Source organism: Sphaerodactylus townsendi, linkage group LG06 (assembly GCF_021028975.2).
Source record: "Sphaerodactylus townsendi isolate TG3544 linkage group LG06, MPM_Stown_v2.3, whole genome shotgun sequence".
Classification (NCBI taxonomy): domain Eukaryota; kingdom Metazoa; phylum Chordata; class Lepidosauria; order Squamata; family Sphaerodactylidae; genus Sphaerodactylus; species Sphaerodactylus townsendi.
Window position 1 is genome coordinate 80,294,381 of NC_059430.1, and position 21,730 is coordinate 80,316,110.

The following is a 21,730-nucleotide window of genomic DNA, read 5'->3' on the forward strand; positions in this document are numbered from 1 at the left end:
TTCCTTTGGACAGAAAGGCAGTTTGGAATAAAAAGAAATGGTACCATCTGTTTTTGATGCCAGGTTGGCCATGTCCAGCAATAAAAAATCATTGGATTTCCCAAATCAAGTTGGAAAATACTACTTGTTACTGTAATATTTCTCTATAGATGAGAACATGAACTATGATAAAAATGACACAGGACCCCATTTATCAAAGACCACTATAAAAACAATCTTCCAGGGCCTTCAATATTATTAATTCCATAGCAGCTGGAGCATCATTTCATAGTTGTATAGATTTTCTAAGAGATAGAATGGAAAAATTATATGTACCAGCCTTGCCCCTTCAGAGCTTATAGATCAGCTCAGTAATCAACTTTAATTACAATAGACATCATTGGGATGGTAGTAAGATGTATAAACTACATCTCTAAAGCAAACCAAATGAATTGTAGGGTATAAAAATAAATGTTTATAGTGTGAGAACTGTGGTGAGGAAGGAGTTCTGCTATTGATGTGTTCTGTTAATGGAGATACAATATGGAGTCTGCTTTTAAAAATTATAATTATTCCTGATGATTGGCAGATTGATCAAAAAGACCCCTTGGCCTAAGACATGTAAGCCTTAATAAAATCCTGCTCAGAATTTTGTTGAGAGGTTCTGATCCCCATTTATATTCCTTCCACACTGTATAGCAGCTAGCATTCAGTTGAGTTCTGCTCAGTACCAAAGGTGTGCTGTGCCCAGGCTTACCACCCTGGTGATACACTGCTGAGCAGTTAGTTTAGGCAAATTCTCTTCATCAATAGATTCTTCATAGTGTTTGCCAAGTTTTTTTGTTGATCTCATTTTTAAAAATACTATTTTAAACTTCATTTATTTCTTTATTTTCTGTCCATTCATTACATTCATTAACCACTTTTCAATGTATCTCTCTTTCTTTACTTTATTCTCACAACAGTCCTCTGAAATAGACTCAACTGAAATGGAGAGACAGTTTAAACTTCCCTAGTGAACTTCACGGTAAAGTAAAAAGCTGGACACAGGCTCCTTAGACATGTCCAAGAACAAAAGCATATGAATTAATGTTTGATGTGTTTATTGTGAAATGTGGTTTTTAGTTTTTTAGTAGAACAACTTGCATCTCTATGTGGAAAAACAGATGGGATAAATGTTTCTAACCATGACAACCTAGGCAGAGCTACACCTTTCTATGTCCATCTAAATCAATGTAATTAGAAGGGTGTGACTCTGCTTACAAAGTCATTGGAAATCGACCAGTCAATCAATCAATCAATCAATCAATCAATCAATCAATCAATCAATCAGTCAGTCAGTCAGTCAGTCAGTCAGTCAGTCAGTCAGTCACTATCCTATGGTTTTCCAGTATTGAAAAGGTCTAGTGTGCAACGGAATATATGAATATATGAACATGGATCATCTGTCTTTCAAAGAAAAATTGTGTGTTCTATTTTACTGAATTAAAATAAAATGCAGTTGGGTGATGATGAAGGAGTGGAGCTTTAGTAAATCAGCTGGGCACCACCTCCATCTGGATTATAGGTCTTGTAGTACATTAGCAGATTTGAACTGCTGACCTCCATTTTGTGAAAGAATCTGCTTGAAATCTGTAGATGAATTACTTCTGTTGCTTATCCCATTCATAAAATCTCTTATATTTATCTAATTCTATGGTTTCACCAAAAAAAGTTCTTAGTCTACTGTTTAGTCAGTTTTCATTCCTACTAGCAATGTCCTTTATCCAACAAAAGCTGGATTATCTAACATCTGTGAGATAATAATCTTGCCTTTCCCTATAGTTCTCCTCAAGAAAAAAACGACCATATGCTAATTAGTACCATTGGAGAATAAAAATGGAAGCTATCACTTACAAATTTACCCATAGCTGACAGCTTTATTAATCTCCATAGCTGCTGTCATTTGATAAAGAATAACATATAAGAAAATCTCTGCAAATGACTTCATTATACATTCTGCAAGTGTTGCTCTTCCAGCTTAATAGCCAGTAATCAGGTAAAGCAAAAAACAAACACACAAACCATTTTGCATGTGTGTACATGGAAGAGAACTCTCTCAAAACCATCCTAACTCATAACTATTTATGCATTTCACAATAATAGAAAATTATTTCAAAGGGGTTTTAACCATATTTTCTACAGGAAGAACACTCATTTGCCAAAAAAAAAAATCTGTAATTGTTGATTATCCTCCCAGCAGCTCCTCACTTTTTTCCTGATAATTTGCTTCTCTACTGCTGGAGGTATGATTTCAGGGTGCAGAAGGGGGCAGAGTAAAATGAAGTAGCAGCAGGGAAGGAAAGCTCTTGTAAGTGAATGCAACTCCATTCATGCTAGCTAGGATCAGCCCCATTGTGAAGTGTAATACCCCAGGTTCAAAGTGGTTATTTATTCAGCAGTTTTAATTTTGGCCAATCTCCAGTGAGTTTAGGACGGCATACAAAATTCTGCTTCCCTTCATTTTATCCTAACAAAAACCCTGCAAGGTAGCTTGTATCAGTCCTGTGCTGGAAAAACTGAAATGGTTTGCCATCCGTTTTCAGGCACAATTCAAAGTGCCGGTTCTTAACATTAAGGCCCTAAACGGCTTGGAGCCAGGGTATCCAAAAGATTACCTCCCATACTATCCAGCCAGCCTGTTAAGATTTGCACCTAAAAAACTGGTTAATGAGGTTAAAGTTTTTTTTTAATATTGGGTTGTAAATTATTTATTTATTTATAATGGGTTGGAATGGATGATGACTTGTTTAGGTGTATATATATCTTGTGTTACTGTTTGGAATTGTAATTGTAATGATTTTGTTTTTCTGTTCTACATTTTTATTTTATACTTTATGTTTTTTAAAGAAAATTTTAATAAAAATTATATTCAAAAAAGATTTGCACCTGGAGCCCTGCTGTCTGTGTTCTCTCCTTCAGACATGAGACAGGTGGCAACTAGGGATAGGTGGAGCTAACACAGTACCTCTCTCTGTGCTTTGAAAAATAATCTCTGAGCAACCATACTGAACATATTATTCTGCCTTATTCAAAGCCTGGTAATTAGACAGTTCAGGTTGGTATTATCTGTACTATGTTGGAAGCATGATCCAGCAGTGGAAGGACACCAAGTCTGGAGACAAAGTGTGTTGGCTTCTGCTCCTGAATACTTACCTACCCTCACACAACAGCCAACTCCATGGACTCTAAAATTAGAATAATGCTCCAGCTTTTCTTTGCAAAAAAAGATCATGGCAGCATTTTGTCAGACCTCAAGGGAGAGTGGAAAACTCTTTCATTTGAATGTGGCAGCCAATAACAAGCACTGCTTATTACAGTGATTCTGCTCACTTTCTGAAATGCTTGGTGGGTATCACAGCAAGTAGTAGTGGGTGCTCATAGGCCCTATGTTAAAAAACAACCTTTGATCTGTCAAGAAGATTCTGGAGGCCTGAGATCTCATGAGACTCCAAAATAGTATTACCATCATGTGCTTCATGCAGTTACCCTTGCTGTGAGCAGTGCTAGATAGATGTGGGGTTTTTGTGATGCACATGTAAAGATCAATGGGTGTAACAGCATCAGGACTTTCATGGTTCCCATACAGTGCTATCTAACTGTTGGTCTCTGTTATGCCTTGGGGTGATCCGTACATAAAGGTTACAAGAGAAAAGAAAATGTTAAAGGAGCAGCAACATAGAAGTTGAAGTGAAAACAAACAGTTGCTGCACTCCAAAGCACAGTAATCAGATATAGCCTCTTCAGTTCTTTTGTCTCAGCCTTCAGCCTTAATTTAACAGCCTGTCTTTGTGTCTGCCTCTCAAGGAGTCATTAATGAGCATATTATCTGCTTAGATTAAGTATTGCTACTCTTTCTAATCTTAAATCTCACTTGAGCCAACGATATTACAGTTAATCAAATTGTCTTTTCCCTAGGAGACTGTCTTGAGTGATTCCGCACAATGTGGCAGGACTTTATGTAGCACTATATATCACCAGCATCTGCAGTCCACAAGGGCATTTATGAAGAAATCGTTTAGATAATTTAGTGTAACTTTTATTTTGAGGATTCCACATTGAAGAATGTGCTTCTATAAAAACAGAGATATATATTGCCAAGCTAAAGTAATTTGAAATGAATGCTATCATAGAACCACATAGGTGAACAAAGCTTTCTTTTGTTGGGTTGCTTATGTAAAATTGAAGGATTTGAGCCCTAGTTATTTCAATTGTCAATATTTATGCTCGACAGCTAGAATCTGATTGTGATGTTGTTATTTAGTTCTTTTGTTTGGCAGTCGGCACATATTTTGTTCTACTATGACATGATAGATCCATCACAGAAGGGCCTTTTGAGAGCTGATTCTGATGAAGAAGCACTTCACAAATATGAAAATTAAAATTGTGTTGAACAAGTAAAGTGCATAATTAATAGGGCCAGATTCAGCTGATTAGGCTTGTTTTCAGGCCAAATTCATGCTGCCTGAAAACACGTCGAATCCGAATCCATTTGCATGTCTGAATCTGAATTTGGGCATTCAAATGTATTTGGGGTGGTGGTGGTTCGGGGCTCAAATGTATTCAGAGAGCCTCATGGCTCTATTTAAACAATGTTTGAAGCGGGGGTTCAGTGAAATTCAGTGTGGCTGTGGATTCCGGGGGGGGGGGATTTAAAGGGAGTTTGTCTAATGTCATGCTAAGACCCCCCCCCCCCGAATCCCCCAATACTTACCTTGCATTGCTGTCTGTGTTGGAAGACTCTGTGGTGTGATCTGGGGAGGAGGGCAGCCTGAGGGGTAGCAAAGGTGTCTGTTGTGAGGAGAGTAAGGGAAGGAAGCTTGTAAACCCCGCTGAGGCCCCTTCCGCACATGCAGAATAATGCACTTTCAATCCGCTTTCAATGCACTTTGCAGCTGGGTTTTATTGTGCAGAATAGCAAAATCCACTTGCAAACAATTGTGAACGTGGATTGAAGTTGCATTATTCTGCATGTGCGGAAGGGGCTTGAGTCTCCTTACAGGAGAGAAAGGTAGAATGATAAAATCCAAACTGCTTTTCCTGTCCTATTGTGTAAGCTGGTTGCAGGCCTCACCCTGTATTGTCTTGTAAAAGTGTTACCAGGGTAACAAAATGGACATAGGAGAGAGCACAGAATGGACATAGCTTAGTGATTGATTGGTTTCTGCAGAGACCCAGTTAAGTCTTTGCAGACCTGCAGAGGAACAGGAGGACATACAGAGGAGAAGGAAGTTTGAAACTGCCCAAGACAGAAATGATTTTCAAACTCTATTTGCCTGACTGGCTGGCTCAAAAATATAAATTGCGGTGTTGGTTCTTACACAGCCTATTCTGTGCCAGAGAGGTAGAGAGACAGTTCAAGAGAGCCTTGAACTTGTCCTCCCCCTATCTGGTGACTGGTCAGAGCCTGCCTTCATGGGAAACACCAGCTGTGCAGAGGAGACCTGCCTGGAGAGGAAAAGATGCAGAAGGGTTTGATTTTAGTTTAACTAACCAAGTTTTACTTTAAAAAACATTTGATTTTGCTAGCAGTTGAAAGTTTATTGCTTTTCTGTTGTTGTTTGGGAGTGGGGTGGTGGTGAGGGTCAAGGACATATGCCTCAAAGACCCAGGGTTCTTAGAGTTTAATTTGTGATTTGTTGAATTGTTTTACTGTTTATGTGCTGCTAGTAGCACTTCCTTTGTCCCAGATGTCTGAATCTCTCTCTCTCTCTCTCTCTCTGTGTGTGTGTGTGTGTGTGTGTGTTGGGGGGGGGGGGCCTTAGGCTAAGGCCAAGACCACACAGTCCTGCCTTACTTAAGCAAAGACTGAGATTTTCTGATTTTTCTTGTTTTACTGTTGTTAAATTACGTTCATTCCAAACTGTTTAGAAGAAGAAAAGTTTGCTCCTTCCCTTCCTCTCCGCACAACAGACTCCTTGGGAGCTAGGTGGGGCTGAGAGAGTTCTGAGACAACTGTGACTAGCCCAAGGTCACCCAGCAGGAATGTAGGAGTTTATCTTGTATGTTTATCTTTTCTGTAGAAATTGTTTCTGTTTGTTTTTCTGGTAGGTTTTGCTGTGGGCTGGGCGGGTTTCTGGGTCTCCCCACTTTAGTTTAGAGGGGTTTTTAAGGGGATGAGTTTCTGTTGCTTTGGTGTAGTGCTGTAGATAGTTTGGCAGGAGTCAGGGATGGCAAACGTGCCCCTCGGCTTCATGTGTTGTGGCTTCTTGTGCCTAATTCATTAGGTTTTGTTGTAGAGTGGCTTCATTTTAAGAGGTGGAGGTGTTTCTGAAGGTGTAGAAGGCATTAGGAAAGGGAGAGCATGCCACTGCTGCTCTTCTGGAGGGAAAATGCCATTTTCTTCCCTCCATTTGAAGCAGTGGGAGGTATGGATGGGGTGAGACTTGCTGTTATCCCCAGCTGGCTCTGTGGTAGAGATTGTAATGATGGGGGGGGGGGCTCTGGTGGGGTTTTTGTTCTGGGTAGGGCCCCAAATCTCCCACAGGGCTTCTGGTGAGTTTTCTGAAAGGAACCAGCTAACTTTGCTGAAGTTTGCTTGGGGGAGGCAAATGCTGTGGGCACCCAATTGAAGGTGAAGCTGTTGCCCACAAAATGAGTGCCTAGCCATCCAAACTTCAGCAAAGTTACAGATTCTTTTGAGGAGACTCTTCAGTAGCCCTGGGGGAAATTTGGTGCCCTTATCCAGAACAAAAACCCCACCAGAGCCCCAATAAAATCTCCAGCACAGAACCTGCTGGGCACAACAGCAAGCTCCATTTAAGTCTATGGTGGGGGAAAAAACAATTGCTTTTCCCCACCATATAACTTTCTGAAGTGCCTGGAAGATTCTCTGCTCTGACCTGGCTTCATTGTAGCCAATGGGGAATTTCTGGGAGTGTAAGCAGGGTGTATATTTTTCAAGGTAGAGGCACAACACTTTCAGGGTGGCTTCAGGAGACCATCCTGGCAAGAGCACCCAGGTTTGGTGAACTTTGCTTCAGGGGCAGTGGGAGATGGGCCCTATGCTTTTGGGAGTTCATAAAATTGAACCCCCTGAAGCAAAGTTCACCAAACCTGGGTGGTCTTGCCAGGAGTGTCTACTGAAGCCACCCTGAATATGTGGTGCCTCTATCTAGAAAAATGTGCACTCCCAGAAATTCCTCATTGGCTACAATGGAGCCAGGTGTAAAGGATTCAACGGTGTTGATGGTGAAGTAACCTTGAGTGCATTCCACAGCCCGGGCGATGGGCCAGATGCATCGGCGGAGACTTTATCTTTGCGCGGGAGATGAAGACTCCGTTCCCATGGGAAGCAGGAAGGGGGGATGGGGTGAATGGTGTTATAACCTGTGCTTCTGGCGGGAAGTGCCATTCCTGCCACTGCGTGTACTTGAGCTTTCTAAGATGTCTTAATAAATGGACTTTTACTCCCAAAAGCCTTTTATTTCTGCTTCTATGGAATTCCTTACATTGTGGCAGGAATCTTAATTCATCTATATTCCTGTGCAGTGGACCTCTTGTCTTGCGATGGAGAGGTTGAATGTGCCACTCTGTGGCGGAAGGTAAAAGCGGTAGCCCCAAAGAGGGCTCCGACCTTTCCCTTCTGGATCTTGGAGGAACCCGGCAGGAGAACGGGCCTCGCCGGCGGCTCGTTCCCGTCCTCGTGATCAGCCACGGAGTCTTCCCTCTTTACTCCGTTGGAACGAGGGACGTGACGACAACCATAGGGACTTCCATGAGTTCCGCTTTGGGGCGCTGTCTATGGATCGAAATTTGGGGATCCGGATCTCTACCCGTTTTACGATTGTGGATTACAAACCTCAGATGCACAACTCTGTCATGGAGGAGGCGGGCTTGACCACCTTTCATCACGGCAACCCAGGAATCCATTGAACGTTTCCCTGGACTGCGTGATTTTGGTGATGCTCCCCAAGGAACCACCCGTGGCACAGCACTGGGGCCCGTCCAAAGGACACCCGGGACTAAACCTGGAATTGGGAGGGGTATCCGTGCAGCTTTCCCAATCCGGGACCCCCCTAATCCCGGGCCAGCGTGACCGCACCCATAGAGGGAGTGCCCTCAAAGGAGGGAAAAGCCACCCGGTGCTTCACGGCTGACTTCACCGGTGATTATGCTCCGATGTCTCGCTTCCAGACGGCACCGAAGAGTCCGAAGAAAGCCTTTGCATTCCCAGCCGGACCGAAGTTTCAGCTCTCCCATCGAGAGGACTGGGGGGGATGAGGAGGTGCAGGCTTATCGGACTCTTGAGATGCCCAAGCGGCATGGAACCCGTGAGCGGCCAGCTATGCGGGAGGAGGAGCGAGGCACAGCTTGTTACAGCTTAAAGAAGCGCCAAAACCTGCAGAGGGACCGGGAACAAGCAGCGCAAAGAAGTTCAGCCTTGCGAAGGATTGGACCATGCGGCTAAAGGACGCAGCTCCAGCGACAATATGCCCAGAATCTGTCCAGTCCATGATAAAGTCCTGGAACATTTCCAGGACTGGATTTTACAACGGGCAACGCTGAAGCTGCTCTCAGGCTCTGGCGCGACGCGAAAGTGAAGCTCACTGGAAGCCCTTTAAACGGGATCGGTAACTGGCTAGAATTGGAGCGAGAAAAGCTGCTTTACATACGCGCATCTACAGGGATGCATTGGCTTCGCAAGGAGAGGGATCTGGCTGCATTGGAGAGGGAACTAAGGAGGCAGCAGACCAGGAAGCCCCAAGTTGGAGTCTATGTCCATTTACATTGATCATGCCGGTGCCAGGGGCCGCGCATTGCCTGGAGTCCTGCCACCCAAACGCTTCTACAGCTGCACCGCCATGGCATACGATTCCGGCCCCTGCGTACAACAGCTGCCTGCCTTTAACCTGCTCAACCAGCGCCAACCACCTCCCAGCGAGGCGCCAAGAGCCCGTCGAACGAGCGGAGACTACTACTCCTGACCCCCGATACCAGCCCGTTTTGATGGGACCGGCCTTCCAAACTTCCCTACTTCATCTTGCAACTCAATGCCCACTTTTGGGAAGACTATATTGGCGGATGATTTTATACCGGACTGAGCGCCGGTAGAAAATCACGTGGGACATCGGCTCAGTCCTGGATGGGGCAGCAAACCGTCAACTGGTTCGTGACTCTTTTGGATTTGCAGGATGAGGGACTCTACCGCGCACGAAGTGCCCGCATTCCTCAAGAAGCCTTAAGAGCGCGCTTTCACAAGATCCAGGCGCCGAGAATGAAGCTATCCGCACCATCAAAACCATCCAGCAAGGCAACCGCCCGTTTGCAGAATTTGCCCGTGAATTCCCGCATCGCGGCGGCTGCTCGACTTCCTCACTGAGTGGCCTGGAACGCATGAAATGCGAATACTTCTCGGATGCTGTGGGCGGCAAGCTTCGTTGAAAGCGGTGTTTTAATTCGGGTTCCCTCGTGACTACTGTACAGATTGGATCCAGTTACTTGGGGTCCCAAGTGGCGTCCTCGTTTGAATCACGGCTTCGTCAAGGAGGCCGCCCAGCCCAAAAACCACTACTGTATGGTTCCACTCAAGTCAAGCCCAGCCGCCCCTACTGGCGAAACCACCTCTGAGCACGCCCGTCGCCACGACTGGGATTATTGTGTCTTTTACTGCGGAGGGCCAGGTCATCTAGCCGCCAACTGTCCCAAGAAACAAAAAACAACCGCTCCCAGCTCACGCGCACTCCGTCCTGCCAAACCACCCACGCAGGTCAGGGCCAGCCTCCACACAGGTCATTCCGTCTAAAGCGCTAAGCATTTACCGGCTAGCGCTGACTCCAGAGGAGGGGGAAGCAGCTGTTTGCCTTTCTTCCAGCCCCCCCCATGGACATGGGCCCGACTCCTGATGCGGTGAGTGAAGGCAGAAGCGCTCCCATTACTGTTCAAGCATTTCTGGCCAACCCAGCTAAACACACTCGCATTATAGCCTCGAAGCCCTTGTGGATTCCGCTGCTGCTCCCACTGCTTAATGCATTTGACCCCAGGTGGCAGAGGAGCTTGTGGTCTAGCGGACCGAATTCCCTTGGCTAAGCCCATACCATACATTCACTCACTTAAATGGACGGCAGCCCCTCGAGGAACGGAAGGACCGGCCCGAGTACAAAAAAACACAGCCGGTTCTCCTCCGTTCGCGCCCGACTCATTTGGGAGAGAGAATTAGTTTTATTTTGGCCGCCAATTTGGCCAAACACTCCATTAGTTTCCTTTGGGTAAGCATGCGCCTTGGTTATTGTTACATGAACCAAAGTTTATTTGGAAAGAAGCGGATCCTAGAATTCACTGACCACTTCCCTCGCGGTGAACACGCATGAATTGGGAGAAAACCCAGCGTCTCCTGACACACACCCCTCCCTGGCTTCCTCGAGTGATTGCTCCCGATTCTATTGGCATCCCCACACCTGCATATCATGATCTAGCCAAGAGTTTTTTTTCCAGGAGCAGGGAATGCGATCCAGTTGCCACCCCACAGAGACACTGACTGTAAGAATTCGTCATACAACCAGGGGCACAACTACGCCAAAGGTAGAATCTACCAAGCATGAGTCCCAATACCGAGGAGAAGGAACTTCGTGCCTTCTTGGCGTACAAGAACCTTGCTCGCTGGGTTCCATATTACGGAGGGAGCTACCAAACACACACACGCATGCTCCCGCTATTTTGGTTTGTCAAAAAAGAAAGATGGAGTCTTTACGGGCTTTGCACAGATTATCGAGGTGTCTCAATGCGGTCTCCCTGTCCATTATCAAATATCCTTTTGCCTTTTGATCAAAAAAGGACCTTTTTTAGATGCACCTTTCGGCAAAGGGACGCATTTTTTTACTAAATTGGACTTGAGAGAAGCTTACTACAAGAGTTTCAAGAATTGCTGAAGGCTATGAACACCTGACTGCGTTTAACACAAAGGATTTGGACAGTTTGAATATTTAATAATGCCATTCGGGTTAAGAATTGGGGCCCCCGGAGCTTTTACTTGCATTCTTATATCAACGAAGTTCATCCATGATTTACCTGTACAAGGGAGTTGTTGTATAACTTAGATGACGTTTTAATTGCTACTCACAAAACCATAGAAGAGCATGAGAATCATTGGCTGGTTCGAGAGGTATTGGCCAAGCGGCCTTCGCTTGACTATAACTCTCTCTTTGCCAAACTCTCTCAAATGCTGTTTTCATCATACCACCATTGACTATTCGGGTTACCGGATATAGCCCGAGGGATTCAAAATGGATACTGCTAAAATTGGCGCCAGTCCTCCAATGGCCTTCGCCCCCACCAACCGCGAAGAACTCCAGTCGTTTCTTGGTTTTGCTAATTTCTATGCGTGGACTTTATACCCCAATTCGCTGAACTGGACTCTCCCTCTGGCACAGACCCTCTCTTTACGCACTAAGGGTAAAGATCCACTGTATCCGGCCAAGCCCGGGGCCCCTTTCCTGGTCTGAGGAATGTCAAACAGCCTTTTCAACTATTAAAATCTTCGCGTTTACCATCGGAACCTATCCTAAAGCACCCTGAGCCCAGATCTCCGTTTGTGGTTCACGTGGATTGCCTCGGACCAAAGCACTTGGGGGCAGCCACTGTTGCCAGAAGAAATAAAGATGGTAGGCTGGTTCCGTGTGCTTATTTGTCTAAAAAAAATTCTCTGCGCTGCCCGAACTCAACTGGACTGTGGGAGACAAAGAGACGGTTCGTGACCCATCAAAGTAGCACTCTCCACTTGGCGCCACTCGGCTGGAGAGGGGCTAAGCACCCCTTTCAAGTTGGTCGGATCATAAAAACCACTGGCAGCTCTTTCCACCCCCCCCTCAAGATGTCCGCAAAACAACTTCGTTGGGCCGATTTCTTTTCTCGTTTCTCTTTTACAGTCCATTTTTTCCCTGGGAAAAAAAAACCAACAACCAAGGACTGGCTGGCCTCTGCATACAGCCCCTGCCACCGGGGAGGGGTGGAGCTGCCTTACGGAGACATTCCATCACGCGACTGTTCTTTCCCCCTCCCAGTTGGGGTTGGCCCGGTCACCCGATCTCCAAACGTCCACTTCTCTCCTCCACCCCCCATTTCCCAGTCTCTCGATCTCTCCCTCTTTCCTAACGCGGGAACTGGAGGAGGCGGGGCTGCACGAAGCCCTCCAGCAGCCGAAGGGAGACTCCCAATTGGAACGTTTGGAGGGAATGGAGTTTGGCGGAGGAGGGGAGATGTTGGTACGTGCCTCCCCTCCGCCAAAGCAGGTTCTTACGGAAAGCTTGCCACGATGCCCGTTAGGCTGGACATTTTGGCTTTTGAAAACTCTGCATCTAGCCCTCGCCGGCAGTTCTGGTGGCGCGCAATGCGCAAAGACATTGAGGCATACATTAAAGGCTGCTCGGTTTGTGCAGAAGCCAAAACCATCCCGGGAAAGCCCCATGGACTATTGAAACCTCTCCCGGTAGCCTCCCGCCCTTGGGAAGTCATCTCCATGGATTTTATTACAGATTTGCCCGAAAGTCATGGCAACACGGTTTTATGGGTGGTGGTAGACTTATTCTCTAAGCAAGCCCATTTTATTCCATGTGCTTCCATCCCCTCCGCTCCTAAGTTGGCACGGCTGTTGTTTTATTCCAACATGTTTACCGTCTCCATTCCGCCCCGTTAAGGTGTGAGATTCTCTGACAGCCGGCCCCTGGACCAATTCATCTTCAAAGTTCTGGAAAGCTGTTTTTTGGGGTTGTTGGGGGGCAGCCCGGCCGTCGCCGCCCCCTACCACACGCTCAAAGTAGACGGTGAGGCGGGAGAGAAGACGAACAGAACCCTAGGAGCAGTATTTACGTTGTTACACCAACTACCACCAAGACAATTGGTGCGAAGCTTATTCCGCTTTAGCGAATGCGCTACCTACAACAATCGCGGTTCATAGTAGTACAAAAGAAAACCCCCCCTTTGAAATTATTGTGTCTGGTGGCTCCTTCCCGCCCGTTGCCACTTCTTCCGCAGCAGCTTTGGGACCCCCAGGAGAATTTCCAACAATGGATTTCATCCCTAGCCGAGGGATGGAAGTCGGTCCAGACCGCTTCTTACATAACAAGCAAAGGACTCCCAAAAACTGCAAAGCGGATAAACTTGCCTTACAGCTCAGATTTTCCTCTCATGCGTGTGGGCTCCTGGGTGTATTTATCTACAAAAAAAATCTCAGAAGGCGTGCATAAATATTCCAAACTTGGCAAAGAGATTTTGTGGGACAGCTTTTCCAGATTACCTAAAGTGATTAATGATGTCACTGCCCGCTTTTAGATTTGCCTAACTCTCTTAGTAACATCCATCACTGTCTTCCATTCCAGCTTGCTCAAAGGAGGCTCCCCGGGCTTCCGACATGCACTGGCACGACCAGCCGGAGAGGCCCCCCCACCGACTATTATTGATGGCCACAAGCACTCACGAAATTGGCGCTATCCTGGACTCTCGCTTTAACTGTCGCAAAGCGCTTGCAATATTTAGTCTCTTGGGTGGGATATTCCTCTGGGTATAATCAATGGGTTTATTCCGAAAATATTGAAGCCCCCACCCTTATTTCTGCTTTCCACCGCGCCTTTCCGCATAAACCTGGGGGGAAGGGGTCTTCTTTAGGGGAGGCAGAGTGTAAAGGATTCAACGGTGTTGATGGTGAAGTAACCTTGAGTGCATTCCACAGCCCGGGCGATGGGCCAGATGCATCGGCGGAGACTTTATCTTTGCGCGGGAGATGAAGACTCCGTTCCCATGGGAAGCAGGAAGGGGGGGATGGGGTGAATGGTGTTATAACCTGTGCTTCTGGCGGGAAGTGCCATTCCTGCCACTGCGTGTACTTGAGCTTTCTAAGATGTCTTAATAAATGGACTTTTACTCCCAAAAGCCTTTTATTTCTGCTTCTATGGAATTCCTTACACCAGGTCAGTTCAAAGGGAGAATCTGGGGAAGTTTCTTGGGGTGCCTGTCAGGGGCTTGTTGTTTAAGCTAGCAGCACCAAACTTTCAGGGTATCTTCAGGAGACCATCTTGATAATACCACCCAGGTTTCATGAAGTTTGGTGCAAGGAGTGCAATTTTATGGACCCTCAAATGGGCAGCCCACATCTCCTATTAGCTCCCATTGGAAATATACTGAATCAGGGGCCCCTTCTGCACACGCAAAATAATGTGTTTTCAAACCACTTTCACAACTGTTTGCAAGTGGATTTTGCTATTCCGCACAGCTTCAAAGAGCACTGAAAGCTGTTTGAAAGTGCATTATTCTGCATGTGCGGAATGAGCCAGAGATTCGGCTGATACGGCTATACCAATAATTTCACAGCCAAATCAAGCTGAAGCTGAATGTTACGGATTTTTTTTTTTTTGGTATTACTCAAGCTTAGTAGCCTATCGGCTAAGATCAAGTATAATTGCCACTAAAGTGGTGAAGGACACCAGCGAAGAGGGGCAATTCAGAACATTGCTTACTTTCACATGGACATTGCTTCTGGAAGAGAAATGAGTGGCTCATTGTGCTTTTGGGTGAGGGCAGAAGATCCAGATGATGTTGTAGCCAACTCATTACATCTCAGGGTTTTCTTTTTCTGAATGCCGGTGTGATGTAGAGACTTCAGTGACTCCTTTGTTATTCATGGCCAATATGATTTCATCACTTCCATTTTTAGCATCATTATTGCAGAGTGGCAAAATTATAAGGAAGGAAAATAAAAATAGTAGTGAGTAACTTTGCAGTCAAAGTGAAAAATAGTAATCCAGGTTTCTTCCTGTCCTTATGGAAGACCATTTTTACAAAGGAATTGGACCTGTAGCATAATGAAACAACTCAGGATGTTGCTTCTGTAAGTGATAATATTGCAAAGTTTATTCTGTGTATCACTTCCCTTACTTTACTGCAGTGTCCTCTACTTTGGTAACCCTCCTTCTTCATTGTGCTATTTCATGTCTTAAGCAGATTCCACAAAAACAGCAGTGTGAAAACAGTTTGCAAACGATGTAAACCCATTTACACTGCTGTTTTTGGCCCATGCGGAATCCACCTTAAATAGTTTCTGTTGCCTTAGGCAACTTTTATTTAGACTGATTTCCATTCTCTGTAACACTAGTCCTTTTGCATTGTTTATTGGAGATCTCTAATGACTAAGTTGCTTTTCATAGTTTGTAATCCACTTTGAATCTCAGTGAGAAAGGCTAGACTATAAATGAAGATCATGAAGAATAATAGTAATTTGTAAAAATGCAGCTACTGATTCTTTCCATAGTTCTTAATTACTTCATGTGGTGTCTTTATGTACAAAAATACATCTATATATATATAAAAACCTATCAGTGTTTTTTTTTTGCTGACAGGTAATCTCCCAAACTACTGGACAGATTGCTTTGAAATTTTCACACAACGTCGCATTCGCGTGCGGCCAGGTTTCTATACTGTTTCCATACCTCCTGTTGTGTACATGTCACAACTGTGACAGTTATTGTGTACATGCCACACCTGTGACAGTTGGAACCACAGTTCTGTTCCGCAACAGCGCCATCTGCTGGCCGTCAAAGCAACACCCTCTGATACAAGAGAACCAACCATGCCTTCCTTGAAAACCACTGCCTTATGGAGTGAAAGGGATGGGGTCCGCCATCTGGACATGGCCCACCCACCCTAGCAGAGGATGGGGAACGTTAGGGAGGAACCGGCCGGGTTGCCATGCAAGGGAACGGGAGAGGGAAGGGAGCAGGGGGGCTTGCCCCTCCCCTCCCTTGCAAGCATTGTGCAATGACACATGTTCGAACCGTTTGCTTCCCCTTTTCTTTCTTTTCCACTTCACCAGACTCAACCACAGCAACCGGGCCCGCTAGTTCTTAATAAATTTGTATACCAATTTGTATGCCTTTGTACATGAGAAGATATTCTTAAGAAATGTATGAAGGGCCTTTAATTACAAAAAAATACTTTTGCTGCAAAGTATTCTCATTAAAATTTGAAAGAATTTGAAAGAATTACATTTTTGATTGAGGAGGAGCAGCAGCAGCAGCAACAACAACATAAACATTAGCCAAGGCCGTTTCCGCACGGCCGTGGAGGCCGCTCTTCCACTTGCCCGGCAGAATTCTTGCCGCGTGATGAGGCCGAGCGCTTTCCGCTCGCGATGGTGACAGGCATCACGGATGGCCTCTGGAGAGGCCGGCAGACGGCAGGCGGCTCCGCATGGAGCCGCCTCTTCCCCCCTTCCCTTTCCCATTTTACCTCTCGTGTCGCCAGGTCCCTGCGGTTCATGGCCTCCTCCCAGCCCGCCCACGCTTTGCCCTCCGACCTCCAGGGGTCGGAGGACAGCCGAGGGAGGGACTTTAGGAGAGCCAGCAGGACGGCGACACGAGAGGTAAATGGGAAAGAGAAGGGGAAACTAGCGTGTATCCCAGCGGTGCAGTTCGCACCCAGCATCCAGCGAAAACGCTTTCCCCTCAACAACAACCCTTTAAGCAGGTTTGTTGTTTAGGAAGCTGACCTAGCCTTCGCCCTGGGGGAGTGGAGGGCGCAGTCAGGCTCAGCGCCACGCTGCGTTGCAGCAGCGCCTGTGCTTGGCTGACCTGGGGGCGGCGTTTTTTACCGCTTCCCAGGCGATGGATTTGCCGCTTTTGGCCCGTCGCGAGGAAAGGGTCCCAAAGTCACAGTGAGAATCAATGCAAAGGCAAAAAAAAAAAAAGTAATTTAAGCCCCCTTTCCCAGAGTCTATTTGGGAATGACAGGCCATTATCATCAACTGGATAATACTTAAATAGACAGAGACCTACAGATATGGCTGAGGTAAATATTGAATTAGCTCTAAGAAAAGCGTAGCTGAACTAAGCAAAGGCATGGAATATGTATGTTTTTGACTGAAACATGAAAAGTATTCTAAAGTACAAAACTACAACCAGCCTTAGGCCAGGATCACAGCCTTGAGTTGAGGTGAGGAAGGATGATACTTTGCTGACATTTGGATGTTGGTTTTCTCACATGTTTTGAACAGCAACAATGTCAATCCAAAGGTCATTGTTAAATTTGCTGGAAACAAAATGACATTTCTATAACTGCTGTTTCTTGCTGCAAACTTGATGACCATTGGGTCTTGGAGTAACATTATTTAGTTATTTAGTAAAAAATCCCCCATTTTGGCATGTCCACAGAATAATTATAATAAAATGTGTGTGTGTGTGTGGAGGGAGCTACACCTGAAAACTACCAAAAGCTGAGGCCTCATTCATTTATACATGGCAAAGAGACCTCAAAGCATTTTTAAAGTGGTACATATGATTGTGTTTAAATTGCACTGCTAGATTGCTAAGAAAACAAGGTCTTCTATAGTTCTACAGTTATGAATATGGGGACTATGTTTTTCTTTCAGAAACTACTTTCAAGGAGGAAAAGTTTAGAAATGAATGGTCTCATTTCCTTTTAATGTTATGTCCATTGTAACGAACTTGCCCCACCCTGAAGGGCTGGCGTACAGCAGGCCAAAGGGAGAAGGCCTTAGCAACAGCCAGAAAAAGAAAAAAAAGGCTCCACATGGAGAGAACCGACCTGATTGGCTGAAAAAGGTCCAGTAACGTTTGGCAAGAGCTAGGGGGAGCCAGTGGGCTTACAGCACTGAGAGGAGAGTGGAGGGCTGATAGGAGTCGGTCAGAGAGCAGAGTCTGGCAGAGAGGAGTCTGTCAGCTCTGGAAGAAAAGGATTCTGTCTCAGCAGAGTTGGCTGACAGAAGTCCAGTCCCTGTCTAAGCGGTGTATGCTTGACAGAGAGAGGAGTATCAACGTTAAAAAGGTGGCAGAACAGCTTTTAAACTGATCCTTGGGGGAAAGCCGACAGGAGCTGAGGTGACTTCGGTTCGGAATACAGAGTCCATGGGGATGCAGACACAGAGAGAGGTTTTTCTAAATCAACCACATACAAGCAAGGAGCATAGCAATGTGATAAGTGATAGTGTCTACAAAAGGCTAGAGGGCAAAACACATAAATCCCAGGTTAAGGACAGAGACAGAGTATACAAGTGTCTCTATGCTAATAGTAGAAGCATTAGACCTAAAATGGGGGAGCTGGAGTACAGAGTTTTGAAGGAGGACATTGATATAGTGGGCATCACAGAGACATGGTGGAATGAGGAGAACCAGTGGGATGCTGTTATCCCAGGTTACAGGCTCTACAGGAAGGATAGGACAGGGCGTATTGGGGGTGGGGTGGCCCTCTACATCAAAGAGAGCATAGTGTCACATAAAATAGACAATGCAGGGGGGAGCTGATTCCTCTACTGCAGAAGCACTGTGGATATCAATACCAGGGGTGGAAACAAAGTTTAACATTAGGAATATATTCTAGTCCCCCTGACCAAAGTGCACAAGAGGATTCTGAGATGGAAAAAGAAATTAGAGAGGCCAACAAAAGCAAAAATGTACTAGTAATGGGTGATTTTAACTAGCCCCACATAAACTGGAAAAATGCATGTTCAGGTCATAGTAAGGAGAGAGAACTTTGTTCCTGGATATGCTAAATGACTGTAGCTTAAGAGCAGATGGTTGTAGAACCAACCAGGGGAGATGTGATCCTAAGTCCTAATTCTATGTGGGACCCAGGACCTGAGATGCGGGGGGGAAGTCAGTGTTGTTGAGCCGATAGGGAACAGCACGACCACAATGCTGTCCAGATTCAGTATCTCTGCATGCGAACAAGTGGCTGACAACTACTAAATGTAGTTACATTTGCCTTCAGAAAGGGAAATTTCTCAAAGAGATGAGGAGGGATAGTGCATGGGAAGCTGAAAGGGAAAATCGAGAGAGTCAAAAATGTCCAAGGTGCTTGGAGGTTATTTAAAAACACAGTCTTAAAAGCTCAGCTGGAATGTGTTCCATGAGTTGGGAAAGGCAGCGCCCAGTCCAAAAGAAAGCCAGCATGGTTAAAAGGGGAGGTAGAGGAAATTAATAGAAAAAAAAAGATGACTTTTAGAAAAGGGAAGAACAACTTAACTGATGAAGAATACCAGAAAGAACACAAATGGTGGCAAAAGAGAAGCAAGTTAGCTGTAAAGGGAGGCAAAAAAAGGTTATGAGGAACGCATGGCTGCAGACATCAAGACTAGCAACAAACAGTTCTTCCAAGTACATCAAAAGCAGGGAAGCCAGCTAGGGAAGCGGTAGGTCCGTTAGACGATGAAGGAACAAAAGGTGTGCTAAAAGGTGACAGGGAGATTGCAGAGAAGCTGAATGAATTCTTTGCATCTGTCTTCACCCAAGAGGGAAGTGAGGAAAATTCCTGCACCTGAACCAAGCTTGCAGGAGGTGAATCCGAGGAACTAAGCGAAGTTAGTGGTAGACAAGGAAAGAAGTTCAGCAGCCATTGATAAACTAAATGCTACCAAATCCCCTGGCCAAGATTGCATTCATCCAAGAGTTCTTAAAGAGCTCAAAGCATGAAATTGCTGATGTTCTCTCACATTAATCCCCCCCACCCCCCCCCCCCCCCACCCCCCCCCCCCCCCACCCCCCCCCCCCCCCACCCCCCCCCCCCCCCACCCCCCCCCCCCCCCACCCCCCCCCCCCCCCACCCCCCCCCCCCCCCACCCCCCCCCCCCCCCACCCCCCCCCCCCCCCACCCCCCCCCCCCCCCACCCCCCCCCCCCCCCACCCCCCCCCCCCCCCACCCCCCCCCCCCCCCACCCCCCCCCCCCCCCACCCCCCCCCCCCCCCACCCCCCCCCCCCCCCACCCCCCCCCCCCCCCACCCCCCCCCCCCCCCACCCCCCCCCCCCCCCACCCCCCCCCCCCCCCACCCCCCCCCCCCCCCACCCCCCCCCCCCCCCACCCCCCCCCCCCCCCACCCCCCCCCCCCCCCACCCCCCCCCCCCCCCACCCCCCCCCCCCCCCACCCCCCCCCCCCCCCACCCCCCCCCCCCCCCACCCCCCCCCCCCCCCACCCCCCCCCCCCCCCACCCCCCCCCCCCCCCACCCCCCCCCCCCCCCACCCCCCCCCCCCCCCACCCCCCCCCCCCCCCACCCCCCCCCCCCCCCACCCCCCCCCCCCCCCACCCCCCCCCCCCCCCACCCCCCCCCCCCCCCACCCCCCCCCCCCCCCACCCCCCCCCCCCCCCACCCCCCCCCCCCCCCACCCCCCCCCCCCCCCACCCCCCCCCCCCCCCACCCCCCCCCCCCCCCACCCCCCCCCCCCCCCACCCCCCCCCCCCCCCACCCCCCCCCCCCCCCACCCCCCCCCCCCCCCACCCCCCCCCCCCCCCACCCCCCCCCCCCCCCACCCCCCCCCCCCCCCACCCCCCCCCCCCCCCACCCCCCCCCCCCCCCACCCCCCCCCCCCCCCACCCCCCCCCCCCCCCACCCCCCCCCCCCCCCACCCCCCCCCCCCCCCACCCCCCCCCCCCCCCACCCCCCCCCCCCCCCACCCCCCCCCCCCCCCACCCCCCCCCCCCCCCACCCCCCCCCCCCCCCACCCCCCCCCCCCCCCACCCCCCCCCCCCCCCACCCCCCCCCCCCCCCACCCCCCCCCCCCCCCACCCCCCCCCCCCCCCACCCCCCCCCCCCCCCACCCCCCCCCCCCCCCACCCCCCCCCCCCCCCACCCCCCCCCCCCCCCACCCCCCCCCCCCCCCACCCCCCCCCCCCCCCACCCCCCCCCCCCCCCACCCCCCCCCCCCCCCACCCCCCCCCCCCCCCACCCCCCCCCCCCCCCACCCCCCCCCCCCCCCACCCCCCCCCCCCCCCACCCCCCCCCCCCCCCACCCCCCCCCCCCCCCACCCCCCCCCCCCCCCACCCCCCCCCCCCCCCACCCCCCCCCCCCCCCACCCCCCCCCCCCCCCACCCCCCCCCCCCCCCACCCCCCCCCCCCCCCACCCCCCCCCCCCCCCACCCCCCCCCCCCCCCACCCCCCCCCCCCCCCACCCCCCCCCCCCCCCACCCCCCCCCCCCCCCACCCCCCCCCCCCCCCACCCCCCCCCCCCCCCACCCCCCCCCCCCCCCACCCCCCCCCCCCCCCACCCCCCCCCCCCCCCACCCCCCCCCCCCCCCACCCCCCCCCCCCCCCACCCCCCCCCCCCCCCACCCCCCCCCCCCCCCACCCCCCCCCCCCCCCACCCCCCCCCCCCCCCACCCCCCCCCCCCCCCACCCCCCCCCCCCCCCACCCCCCCCCCCCCCCACCCCCCCCCCCCCCCACCCCCCCCCCCCCCCACCCCCCCCCCCCCCCACCCCCCCCCCCCCCCACCCCCCCCCCCCCCCACCCCCCCCCCCCCCCACCCCCCCCCCCCCCCACCCCCCCCCCCCCCCACCCCCCCCCCCCCCCACCCCCCCCCCCCCCCACCCCCCCCCCCCCCCACCCCCCCCCCCCCCCACCCCCCCCCCCCCCCACCCCCCCCCCCCCCCACCCCCCCCCCCCCCCACCCCCCCCCCCCCCCACCCCCCCCCCCCCCCACCCCCCCCCCCCCCCACCCCCCCCCCCCCCCACCCCCCCCCCCCCCCACCCCCCCCCCCCCCCACCCCCCCCCCCCCCCACCCCCCCCCCCCCCCACCCCCCCCCCCCCCCACCCCCCCCCCCCCCCACCCCCCCCCCCCCCCACCCCCCCCCCCCCCCACCCCCCCCCCCCCCCACCCCCCCCCCCCCCCACCCCCCCCCCCCCCCACCCCCCCCCCCCCCCACCCCCCCCCCCCCCCACCCCCCCCCCCCCCCACCCCCCCCCCCCCCCACCCCCCCCCCCCCCCACCCCCCCCCC